Genomic DNA, 10,633 nt, shown 5'->3' on the forward strand with positions numbered 1-10,633 from the left:
TTTACATTAAACAGTTGGGAGAAATTCAAGTCAATTTTATTCTGTAGTGCCATAACACAAATCACAATGTTTGCCTCAAGACGTTTTACAGTCTGTACAGCACATGACACCCTCTTCCCCTTAAACCTTGCTTCAGTTGAGGAAAAACTTGCCAAAACAAACTATCAACATTAGTTTTCTTGTGCTGCGTTCAGACATCTTTCACAAGGTGTCTAAACTTTTGGAACAGGAACTTGGCAAAAAGTGTCCTGTAAATTGCAAGAAATTATTTAAAACGTGACAAGAAAATTGCTTGAAAATTAGCCTAAAAAGAGAGAAAATAATTAGAAAATTATTAATTAATTTTAATTATTATTTTTCTATTTTGGGATTTTTTTTCACTCTTCTTACTTTGTGCTACTTTTCACTTTTATTCTTTAACAGTTTACTAATGTCTTGCTAATATTTAGGTTGTTTCTTGTCAAGTTGTTCATTGCCTTCCCTCTAGGGTTTTAAAAGACATCCAGGAAATTTGCTCTGGTTTCAAAGGGTGAAGAAATCTCAGCAAGCGCAACTGAGAAGGAATCCCTCTCTCAAGATGGACAGACATAAATAGATGTGTGTACAGAACATCCTACAAAATAAAATGACAGACAGTCAATAGATAGACAGTCAGCATGACAAAAATTATACATAGAATGTAAGAAACAGTCAAAAACAGCCTTTGCAGCCTTCGATTCCAGCTTGTGGCCCTTTGCTGCGTGTCATTCCCCCTCTCTTTCCCACATTTCCTGTCATTCTACAGCTGTCCTATCAATAAAGGGAAAAATCCCCCCCAAAAAATACTCTTAAAAAAAAAACAACCAAAAAAAAAAACAAGAGAAACCATCAATGAATTAATTGTTGTATTTAAAAATGCTTGCATTTATGCATCTCATTTGGAAGTTAACTGGCCCAAAAACATGATTTATTAGAAATATTTGTCTGTATAAACACATGTAATGCAAATGCTACTGAAATACATATATAAATATAATTGGTTAGAAATTCTAAGACAATGTTTGGCTCCATCTGTGGGACAGGTAAAGTCATGACATCAAGGTGATTTGCTGTTTTTACAGATGGCATTTTGACATGTAATAGAGTAGTGCAGGTAAAAACAATTCAATTCATGTTGGCTGAATTCCATTTAGCTTCTTCAGTTTCAGGGTCTTGGTAAAGTTAATTTTATAGGTGACACTTGTGCTTCTCCTACTGTGAAAGGCTGCTACCATAGCTAAAATTACAACCCTAGAGAGATCAAAAAATCAAAATATTTAGGAGAACCGCAAGAAACTAATTCAAAGCTTAATAATGTTACTTTTCAAACGTAAATTGGCTGGCTCTTCAGTGTCTACTGCAAATAGCAGACAGCTCATCAAAATGACTGATGTGTTGTGGAGAGTTATGACCATCAGTGGGGGAGGAGGGCGGGACGACCAACTTCCAAGGTCAGGAGCTGCCTAATAACAATTTCTGACATTTACATGCATGACCTAAAACCTGGTTATATAACTGCACCAGTATCTAGATTTAGACTTTGTCAGAGCCACTGAGAAAGGTCAGCAGTATTGTAAAGTCAAATAGTGGGAGAATAGGTAACATGAACTTTGATAAAAAAGACTACATAGAAAAATGTTTGTTTTTTTATTTTAGAGAGAGAGAGAGAGACAGGCTTGACAGAAACTGGCTGCCATGTAATCTCTTAAAGTAATTGTGCCAGAGTTTACAATCCAGTTTAGCCAATAAAGAACCCCCACTATAGCTGAAAATGTAAGCAGCCAATCAGGGACTGCGTTGTAGGTGATGACATAGCATACAGGCTGCTGCTTGCGGAACAGTAATGGCGGCTCCCGCAGCAACAAGTGCAAACTAATGTTATCAGAGTAAACACAGCAGTAAGTGAAGTTAATTCAGTAAATTAAACCACAACAAGAGGATGTTTCTTGGAGGAAAATACTTTATCGCTGTTTTTCTGTCTGGATTTTGCTTGATTGATTTACTAACTGGCTCTGTTGGTGATGAAGAAGATGTTCCTCGGTACAAATCCATGTGCATTGTTGTCTGGCAACTGGTCGTGCTAATGGAGGAGCAGATATGAGAGGCTGCAAAGCTGGGGATCACGGCCATGAAGATCAGTGTTCACAATGCTTCGGACAGAAAGTAAGGACGCTGTCAGCTGGTATTTTGCAGTCCAAAGGCAGCTGGGTGCTGAATGAGAAAATGCCGAAGTATGCTGGCAACTTCAGTGTATCGCAAAAACCTCATGAGGATGATTGTTGATCCTAAATGGTAAATAAAAATGAATTATATTTTTAGACCATTACTCTCCAACTGACAACATATTTGTGTTATAGAGGCTAGTGCTGATGTCAAGATTGCCTGAAGATGTTATTTGTCAAAGTGAGTATTCCCACCCACTGAAAGTTTTTGGGTTGGCAGTGAGTCCAGACTGATACAGAGAACGAAACTGAATTTTGAGCTCACATTGTCAGGATGGTTTTACCAGGCTACGCTACGTTTGCAGCACTCTCTCTCAATACTGGACCAATTTAAAAAATGGTTGTCTCCATTACTCACTTAGACAGAAAAAGATGGAAAAAAAGGGTTCAGGTTAAAAAATACAGACATTTTCCTTTAAGTCTGAAACATACTGATTTCTTTTTTTTTAAAAAAAAAAGAAGAAGAAAAAAGCATGATTTCTGCTGATGGAATTAAACTAAATAGGCAAAAAAACAACAACCATTGAATCGATTTGGGGCTCCTTTGTGCACACATGCACGCACGCACACACGAATGCACAGAGTTACATTAGTCCACTGCTATCTTTGACATATTAAGAGGGAGAGGTGTGGACATGTGCCCATTGAGAGGGGCTAAAACAACAGAAATATGAGTCTGGTTGGTGTTCTTGTTGGAGATGAACAGATATGAAGACACTGCACTGCAGCCTGTCTTTGGCAATCAGCTGTTAAATTATCAGGAAACATTTTCCCACAATCCCCTTCCCAGTTGGTATCTGCATTCTTTCCAAAGAGAAGATGAAAAAGTGATCTCCTTATTGCAGCACTCTGTTAACACAACAGGGAATGTCAGCGCAGAGTATGAACACACACTCTCAAGTTAAAAGTGCAGCCACGAACTTTATGTGTCTTCAAGGAAGAGAAATAATGAAAAAAGGCCACACCAGGTCTCACACTGGCTGCTGGAAAGACGTCTTTTCATAAAATTAGGCTGTTTATCACGTAGGAAGATGCAAATACCTTTGAAATTGGTACAACATAGCCAGAGTAAATTCGTATTACAGTTAAAAAGTAAAATAGTAAAATATGTAAAATAAAATAAAATATAAAAATAAGTAAAATATGATTATGACAACATTTTAGGGGAGAATTAGGAAACTCAGCAATCTTGGCTCATGTTTGATCAGCACTGCTATTTGATCAGTTTTTTAGCCTCTGTTTTCACAATAAAGGACACAGTATGAAGCTCACTTCCTGTTCAGTAACACTCCTTTACAGCAATAGTGCATAAAAACATTTAAAAAAAACATTTTTTACAAGATATTTAATGCAAGAAATAAGCAATACAGTAACAGGTTTATGTTCGATCAGCACTGCCTAGTGTTACCATGTTATATGAGTTTGGTCCGGGCTTCCACGGATGGCATGTGAGTTTTGAGCATGCAGACAGGCTATTTGAGCCTCACGCTTAATGCAAAAGGGGTGTTAACATCATTTTTTTGGTGTGTGAAGCTCATGCTGGTCACTAGGGTTAGCGTAAACCACACAATTATCTACTTTAAAAAACAACCTCCAAGACCTAAGATGTGCGAGGAACAAAAAACATTTTTTTAAGTAAGTGTTTTCTCTCCTGTGTTGATGACCTAAGAAAAAGTGAACTAAGATTTGGCCAATATTATCTTTTTTATTACTTGCTTTCACAGATAAGTTACGTTTTCACAGAGAATTTAGAAAAGTATCCAGGCAGAACCTTTTCCCCACCTGCTCTTAAGTCATAAACTCAGGAGAGCAAACAATTTAGATTAGATTTAGAACATAGGTCACCAGATTTCTTTTTATCAATTGTCTCTCGGGACTAGCACCTAACGTTTTTTCCCCACAACTTATTTGGTATAATCATATAAAGACTGCAACATAAGACACATTTTAGAAAGATGATCAGAATGTATACGTGAACCTACTTGGATCAATCTTTCATTATTGAGTGGAAAAATGATGTCAAAATATTTGACTCTACATTTCAACTTCTCAATTGTGAAAATACCCATTTTTTGCATGCAAATATCCTAAGAAATTTGCATCCAATCAGGTCCACATCTTATAAAGTAGTACCCTTTCATAAAGCCTTATTTTCTCAGAGGGCACAAACATAACCCTGCAGTTAAGGACATCAGCATGGAAACAGACCACACACTGTCAGGGACATTCACCCTTTGTCCAGATGGACCCTTATCCTGCAGAAGCCATGTTTATAGCTTCAGATAATATTCCAGCATATAGCTCTGCTTTCCTTATTATCTGTTCTTTCATAATATTTTCTCACATAAGTTAACTGACCAAACAGGCATGTCTCTCTGTGTCTGGCTGATCATGTGTGATGTTGTCTGGTCCTCTTCATTTGTCACTAAAAGGGCATTAGCTGTTTTGTTTTTGTTTGTTTTCAGAGACATTTTACAGACATGTACGTATTGCACTGTAGCACTGTGTGTGCATGTGCGTGTGTGTGTGTGTTTGTGTGTATATGTGTGTGTGTGTGTGTGTGTGTGTGTGTGTGTGTGTGTGTGTGTGTGCTTGCAGGAGAGGTCTGATTCTTCTCACTGAAATGTTGTGCAAGCGTCTCCGTACATGCTTCTCATTCCAGTGTAGTGTGAGTCAGGAAGCTCTGGCTGAACAGATCTGGAGAGCAGAGACTCCTCCACACAGTGATGCTGTGACAGCTTTATGTCTGCATGAGAGTGAATATGACAAGACTCTGTAACATTACGCAAAATAACGGCTTTCTAAATCAGTAAATCAGCAGTCCTTTTTTTAGTGCAAATCCTGTGCAAAGAATGTGGAGAAAAATCCATAGCCTTTGTTCTGTGCAAAAATACATTACAAGGTAAGCCAAAGATAAACTAAAGGCCATATGTGCAGCTTCCAAAGTTTCAGTCTTTTTAACCACAATAATGACATGACTATTGATGGCAATGCTGGACTGACAGCCGATTAGTTGGTCAAGCTCTTTGGTCTAGACTGAAATATCTCAAAATCTCTGGGTTGGCATTATAGTTTGTTTTACTTTGCTCCACTCTTAAAACCCTAGCAAAACAGGAGTATGGCATGGCTATGCATCAGCGTGGACTTAAAATGACATTAGATTCAGGTGGATACATTGGTCTGTAGTTATTGGTTAGGAAAAGATCAAAATCCCCTCTCTCATGGAAATCAGAACGGACTCACTGTCAGACTGAAGATGAAAATGGAGTTGACAACTCAGTCTGGTATCAGGCAAGCATCTATATGTTGGCATTGTCATTGAGAACATGTTAGCATGCTGATTTTAGCATTTTACTAAACACAGTGCTGCACTTTAGTACGGCCTCACAGAGCCACCAGTATGGCTGTAGACTCTTAGTCTAGTCTGTGCAAAATTCTCTGTTTATGTTTTCATGGATAGTGTTTCCTCACCAAGCTTCCTGTTAATTTTCCCTCCTCTGTGAGTACTTGCCCCGCCTGATGTGTTTCACCTGTGTCTGAGTGTGTTTCACCTGTGTATCATTGTCTCTGAGAGTATTTAAGTCCTTGTCTTCCCCTCCTTTGTTGCCAGATCATCTTCACCTTTGAGTGAGAGTTTCAGCATTTTACTTGTGTTTCTTGTGAGTTTGTTTGACTGTTTTTGCTTTTTGGCTACCCTTTTTACCTGCTGATTTGGACATTTTTGCCTGTGTTACTGATCACCTGTGTACTGAGCTGAGCCTGATTAAAGACCCTGAACTTGTCTGTGAGTCTGTTTTGTGAGTCCCTCTTCAGTTTGTGTTTGGCAGCTCCAGTGGAGGGATATGGAGGGATGTAACACAAAAAGAAAATTTAGTTCTAAAAAATCTGAAACTGTTAGACTCAGCTGAATTTGAGAATGTGTTTTTGCAATTTTTCTTTTTTCTTGAAATTTTGTCTCCCCTCTCTAACACCAGATGCACTAGATTCACTCTCCACATCCCATTCAGAGAGGAGGAATGATTACAGCAACCATTACCTCTCTCAACGTGTATGTGAGCATGTGAGTATTGTTTTAAGATACCACTTTACACCTTAATAATAAAAAGGAAAACCTAGCTTAAGTCAACTCTGTGTGACTATTAAAGTAAGAATACAGCTTTGGATGTTCACATAAAAAAACATTAAGTTTCTGATGGATCGTGTGTGAGACCAAACTTTTTTCATACAGTGTTTTGGAATGAAACCCTTCAAATGTAATTGTGGCAGGCAGGGTCAGGGCCAAGTGTTGGTTGCGAAATGAGAGCCGGGTCTCTGACGAGAGGCCCATGATAATAATCAACCTTCAGTGTCCTGCTTTGTTAGTAGGCAGAGTCATACCTGCTTAACCTTAAGAAGATTAAATATATTTGTGATGCTGGTTTTGTATGTTCTTAAATGTATCCTGAACAGACAGCATACAGTTTCTTTATTGTCTTAGATCTTGTGTGCAATGCACCAAAGGTCAAAATAATAATAATCACAGGACAGCTGTTACACATAAAAGATACACACAGTACCAACCTTTGGAAAATAAAAGGATAGCGATGCGTCACGTGTACATCTATGTGATTAATAGGTCACTAACACCTCCAGTTTAATTTATCACATAAAACATATTTTGCATTAAGAAGTGATATCCTTAAAGACTGGTCAAGCCGTTATGGGATAGATAATGTATTGAATGATTTAAGCGGTGTCTTGGAATTACTCCAAGGTTAAGTGGTAATCCCATATCCATCAACACTTGAATCCCAATACAAATGACCTGGACTATGTATTTATTGGAAGGAGCACTTATGGAGCTTGATAAGTATCATTCACCAGCCATTACCCTATGCTCAGAAAGATGATCTATGAGAGCAGTTTGCATGTTAATCTCTCCATCTCCTCAATAGCCTCAAAGGTTCAATTTTGCAGCACAGTTTCTCAGATTCAACCACCGAGATATAACTTCCTTAAGAAGAGAATTACTGAGGTGATCAATTGGTTTTCCATGGTGTGCCAAATTCATTCTGGGACTAATGAAATGACTCATTTGTACCTTACAGATTAAATGAGATGGTGACATTGCGGCTTTGAATGTCATCATAAAATTTGTGCTTGACATGTCTATGGCCACGCTTGAGTAGTGCTTTCTTCAACATAATGGGGGCAGAGAGGTAGAAGATGACGCCTATCAGACTGACCCAAAGGGAGGTTTCAATACTTCCCTGCTCAAGGTGGAGACACCTAATTGTGTAGGTTTAACTGGCTTGGAAATATCTTTTAAAAATCTCCAGTTTGCAACGGTGCAGCAGCAAACAGCATATACATCATATTTTACATCACCAGAAACTACTTCTGAAAGCTGGGAGGGGTGTCAATTTGTTCACCACGGATATCCAAAAATAACTACGAGCCTACGTCCAGAGTGATGTCAGTGAAATGATCATAATGCTCACAGTCTCTAATGATGTCCAAATAGTTTCCATCTGTCTATACGATCAACTGTGAGTACGAAGAAAGGACGTGTGGATGTCATTACAGACACTCTATGTCTTGGTCATTCACTGTCCCTCAGCTGTGGCTGAGGCTGGTACATATTGGGCAACAAGATAGGCCCTGTGTACGTCTTCGATGAGTATCTCTAATTTTAGAAGCCATTAATTAAAGCCCTTAAAATTCACCCAAATTCACCTGAAATGTCTATCCAAGGCTTACTCAAAGTGAACTGACTGCAGCTCTTATTTCCTTTATAGTACATGTATATGAATGGGCTCATTTAAAAGATAAAACTCTGAAGTTTTTTTTTTTCTCAACAGTCAGAATTACTGTAAGTGTTTCTGTCATTGAGTTATATCAGCTTACACACATGGAATTTTTTTTTCATGTTCATCTAAATATTTTCCTGAAGCTGCAGAAAAAAAACTGCAGAAAAAAAAGTTCATGTCAGATGTCAAACAGCCCAGAAAAAGAAAAATGAAAGAAAAAAAAAATCTTTTCTCTCAGTGAACTCCTACAGAAACCTTACAAAAAAATACTGTTGTTTGCATGTTTGGATGTTACAAAAGGCAGCATGTATGAGCTGAGCTCCAATAAAAGCTACTACTGTACACAGAACTATTTGTTTTTAGTCATTATATAGTGTATATTATAGAAGCAAGAATAGTTTTATAAATAGAGTGACAGAGCCATTCATCTGATTCTGATTTGTACCATTTAGTCCATTTAAGTCTGTCCGGAGGTACAGTTTTATTGCAGTGCAGTTTTTAGTTTCTTTTCAGTACCGTTTTCTCTTGTACACTGGCATCCATGACAGATTTATCACCATTTTTTCATTTTTGGTTATAAAATATCTGCTAAATGATGTTGTTCTTTTAAATTTAGTTGGATATTTTTCTGGGTGTGGATGCTGTCACTGCTCAGTAGAGAAAAAGGAAATGTTAAATTCTACAAGATATATTCCATCAACAGTCTTGGTGTCAAATATAGTTCAATATAAGAGCACAAATAACTTTTTTTTTTTCTTTTACATCCGTTCTCCCTCTGCAGGCGGGATTACACAAGCTGTGAGCCATCAAAACCAAATAAGGGAAGTCCAGTTGGCTGCAGAGCAAACATCTATCAACATTATCTGCTTACCTTTGAAATCAGCAAAACAAAATAGCAGTTTTCACACAAAACATGCTTGTTTACAATGTCCTTTTAATGACATACATTTACAACATTGAGACAAGGTAGATGCAGGAAGTCATTAAAATCTCTGGTATTGAGTCTCCGCTGGCCTGAAATATGTTTAAGTACATTATAACTGCTACAGAGCTCCCATTATACTCCCTCCTCTCCACCTCTACTTCTCTCTGCTGCTCTGTGCACTGAGCATGTACTTAATCACAACTTGTTTGCACAGCATCTGAGGCCTTTTATGGTACAAGACTCAGATAAGAACATGCCCAAATTACAGCATATTCTGCCTGCAGGTCACCAGGAACCAAACAATAGCCCTCTGCCAGAATATCACTGCTGGAAGGCTCCTATCATTTCTGTTAATATTGTATTTTCCAAACAAATTAGCATTTGATCAAATTACACAAACTGACAGACGCTTGGCCAGTCTGGGGCCATCTGAAACCATCAGTAATTCAGGCTTGGTACTGAAAGTATCAGTGGCTATACAGCTTATACAGGTGTACTTTCTCTGGGTGAATTCCTTACTCTGCTACAATGACAACATCTTGCTACCAAATAATTAAATCTCACTTTATGGCCTCAATTTAGCATGGTATTTCTACAGACCTATCTGTAGGCTATATCTGTCTCCATCATATGTTGAGGCCAAGATGCACCAAATCAACATTAAAGAACTAGTGGCATTGAAGGCTGACTGTTGTGTCACTTCACGTTGCCTGTGTCTCAACCAAAAAGTTGCAGTTTAACACACCACAAAGCCTATGGCCAAAGGCAAACTAGCATGCTCCCTCTGCACCAGGGTCCTGACATTGACCCATGTCTGCTTGTGTGAGGGCCTTTTTTGTTCATTATGGTTACAGAAGACAGCACCTCCCCTACATAACTGGTGATGATTTTTATAAAAGGACAAGAATAACACTCATAGTGCTGTGATGAAGTCTTATTTACTAAAAAATGATCAGCATAATGGCCCTGACACACCAAGCTGACAGTCAGCCAACGCTCAATGCCAGGTATAGTTTTTGTGTCCCGCATCATCCCCTTTAGTTGACCTAGAGCTTTTATTCAACCGATTCAGCAGGTCAGCTCAACGGACGAGAGGAGAGAAAACACACAACTAAAATAAAGAGGACCTCAGATTAAAACAAACTTGTTATGTTTGGTAAGATTTTGTTTATTCACAGACAAGACTGACAACTCGGCTGTTGGCTTTACTATTTGCGGTGCATTCAGGTGCAACTTTTGGGCCGCAACACATAAAACATGAGGCAACACAACAATCAACCTTCATCACTACTAGTTCTTTGATTTTGGCTTGGTGTGTCTGGGCCCTAAGAAATAAAATGTTATACTGAAGCTGAAGAATGAGATTTGTTTGTTTTTGGAATGGTGTTATCAGTGTTTTCAGACATCATTGTGCATTTTGTTAACCTCAATGGGCCTTTTTTTTAACCTTACAGGAGAGAAATGTGGATTCTGATGTGTGATGAAGGACTGAACGTATAAATGCTGCCGTCTGTAAGTCACTACTGGCAAAGTCAAGGTTGGAAATCCCTACATACACACACTCACACTCTTGGAATCACTAAAATGTCGCTTCTCGTAAGACCATTACTTCATATTCCCATAATAACTTCTGGTATGAACTTATAATGCAGGTGTGCCAAAAAACGTATTCCAACATA

The 10,633-nt window shown here is 38.2% G+C and overlaps 1 long non-coding RNA gene across 1 annotated transcript; it reads left to right on the top strand.

Moving 5' to 3' along the window:
* Positions 1 to 5,844: 5,844 nt before the first annotated feature.
* Positions 5,845 to 10,208, top strand: LOC148190415 (uncharacterized). Its single transcript, XR_015777470.1, has 3 exons — positions 5,845 to 6,024; positions 6,215 to 6,300; positions 8,811 to 10,208. It is a non-coding gene; the product is annotated as an uncharacterized LOC148190415 (long non-coding RNA).
* Positions 10,209 to 10,633: the final 425 nt, after the last annotated feature.

Source organism: Plectropomus leopardus, chromosome 1 (genome assembly GCF_026936395.1).
Source record: "Plectropomus leopardus strain MGB_pleo_1.0 chromosome 1, ASM2693639v1, whole genome shotgun sequence".
Taxonomy (NCBI): Eukaryota; Metazoa; Chordata; class Actinopteri; order Perciformes; family Serranidae; genus Plectropomus; species Plectropomus leopardus.